Source organism: Theobroma cacao, chromosome 9 (genome assembly GCF_053813885.1).
Source record: "Theobroma cacao isolate CCN51 chromosome 9, ASM5381388v1, whole genome shotgun sequence".
Taxonomy (NCBI): domain Eukaryota; kingdom Viridiplantae; phylum Streptophyta; class Magnoliopsida; order Malvales; family Malvaceae; genus Theobroma; species Theobroma cacao.
In genome coordinates this window covers 19376299-19378948 of record NC_142647.1, presented here as the reverse complement: position 1 = coordinate 19378948, position 2650 = coordinate 19376299, and the positions used below count along the sequence as shown (strand labels likewise).

At 34.5% G+C, this 2650-nt stretch overlaps 1 long non-coding RNA gene across 1 annotated transcript; it reads left to right on the top strand.

The window, feature by feature from the left end:
- Positions 1-875: 875 nt before the first annotated feature.
- Positions 876-2650, top strand: LOC148760820 (uncharacterized). Its single transcript, XR_016028237.1, has 3 exons — positions 876-975; positions 1624-1707; positions 2544-2650. It is a non-coding gene; the product is annotated as an uncharacterized LOC148760820 (long non-coding RNA).

Here is a 2650-nt window from a genome sequence, read left to right as displayed (position 1 = left end):
TTATGCCTCACTTGACTTCCGAATCGCCTTTTATCTCACAAATTCTCCTCCGATAAAATTATTATTATTTTATTGTTATTTTCTCACTTGCGAAATATTTTATCCTAAACTACTCCTTTCGTCTTTTATCACTTTTAAACATTTTAATTGACCTCAATTTGCATTCGATCAACTTTATTTATCACTATATCAAAGTATGGGGTATTTCATCTGTAAAGCCCGACCTTATAAAATACTATTCATGACATACATGTGATGATAGCATGATTGCATGCTAGGAGAGTCCCGAAAAATTTACAAAAGTCGGTATTGTACCTAGAGGTACAACAAAGTTTATTTAATCCTCGAACTAGATCAAATAGGAATTTTAAGGTGAGATTAAGAGTTTCACAGTTCATGGATGACTTAAAATGGTAATTTGGAGTTTGAGGATCAATTTGGAGTCAAATCGGAATTTTCACTAACTAAGGGTAAAATGGTCATTTGCCACCTGGGGACAAAATGGGAATTTTAGAAAAGATTGTTTTGACCCAATTCGACTTATTAGAGTATAATTTGACTTATTGAAGTATGATTTGAGGTTTAGAAGTGAAAAATTTTAATTTCGGTATAATTTGGAGTATAGGGGTAAAATGGTAATTTTGCCACCTCAGGGGCAAAATTGTAATTTTCCACCACCAGGATATTTTTTCCAGCACATGGTCTTCCTTTGTCTTCATCTTTGACCCTTGACTAAACATGTGGTGGAGATAAAATGTTTAAATTTTTAAAATTTTAAAAACGGGCCAATGACATGATGCCATGTGTCATGCCTTTATTAATTTATTATTTTCCTTTTTAAAAGGCACAAAATCAGCCCATCTTCCACCCCATGGCCGGCCAAACCAGCAAGAAGAGAGAGAAAACAAAAACAAAACCCTAGAGAGAGAAAATCAAAGAAAAAGTGTGAATTTTCAAGGAAATTAAGTGAAAAAGGTGAGTTTTTTCTATTAAGCTTGAGTTTTCTTATTCCCAAGCATTTCTCTTTATTTTCCATGATTAAATTACATGTTTTCATGATGAATTCAATTCTGAAAAAATGGGTTAGGAGAGAGAAAGTTGTTGGATTTATTTGATTTTAATTTATGTTAGTGTTTTTAGTTAGTTTAGCATATTTAGAAACAAAACAACAAGAAAAGAATTTATTTTCTCCCCCAACCATTAATGGCTGAATTTACCATGTAGTGAGTGAGGATGAGTTTGATTTTATTCTAGGAGAATTGGTTAAGGAATGATGAATTATGAGCCTAGAAAAATAATGGGAATTTTCGGAGCAAAAATACGAATTTTTACCCACTAGGGGTATTTTCGTAATTTGCTGTTGGGACTGATAATTTGCACCACACTGAGGGACATTAAGTTAATTTGGGTGCAATTGAGGTATAGAAACTGAAAAGAATTAAATTGGAGTTTAAACGGACCCGTTAGGAATTTAATCGGGTGATAAGACGAATTAGGCCAATACCGGGTTTAGATAGTTACCAGTGCATTTTTGCATTCCATATCATGCATTGGTAGTCTAAATTAGTTTAATTTTGATTTAGTACCAACTTGGTGAAACTCTCGATTTTGTACTGTGTCAAGGTGGTGAGTCCTCCGATAAAGGCAAGGAAATTGCATCCGAGGACCAGTAGACAGAGTGCTTCGAAAGTCTGCATTCTAGACATTGTGAGTAAACTTACTGTCATTTTAATTATCTAGGGTGGTTTTTAGATCCTTTCATGAATTCTATGGAAAAAAGGAATTTAAAAAGATAAATTTTCATGTTTTATGAATAAATGAGTTTCAATGAAATTAAATTATAAATTGTTTTGAAATTAATAGTGATTTTGAAAAATAGAGTACACGGAGACTGTTAATTGTGGCAATTTGATTGTTTAAATTAACTGGCTTATGATAAATCGAGCATGATTGGCTAGTTGGCAATTGTATTGAAATACGAATTGTTTGGTTACCTTGAAAAACTACGAATTACAAAATTGCCATATCATGTTATTGAGTTTTATTATATGGTGGATTATATATTAATTAATCACTGCAGTAGGGGGTTTCTGTGGACCAGCCTTTTAGAGGGGCACGGTAAACCCCATTATATTCTTACCTCGAACGGAGAGGCGCGTAGGGTATCTCCTGGGGTAAAGTTTAGGGTTCACTTCACGATAAACCACCACGTGAGGGGGAACTCAGCCAACGCCAAGGAACGGCTATGTTTTCAAAACAAAAACATGATTTATGTGAAATGTGAATTTTAATAGCCTTGGCGGTCTCGGTAAGATGCCTCGGCCAAGGTGTCCCCGAGAATGGATTTATGGCACAAGCCTAGATTTTTATGAGATTCATAAGCCTTTTTACGTATTTTGAACGAGATGTGTTCTAATTGTATAACCCAGTTTATGATGATTTACTTTATTGTCTCCATGTACTCAACTCTAGATGTTTATGATGATGTTTGTTTACTCATTGAGATTTTATAATCTCACCACCCTCCTTTCCACCCATTTCAGGTTCAGTATAGACTGTAGATAGCTGATCTCATCGAGGACTACAGTGGGATCTGCATTTTCCAAACCGTAGGTTCACAGTCCTCTTTACTTTTGTTTATTCGGGGGCA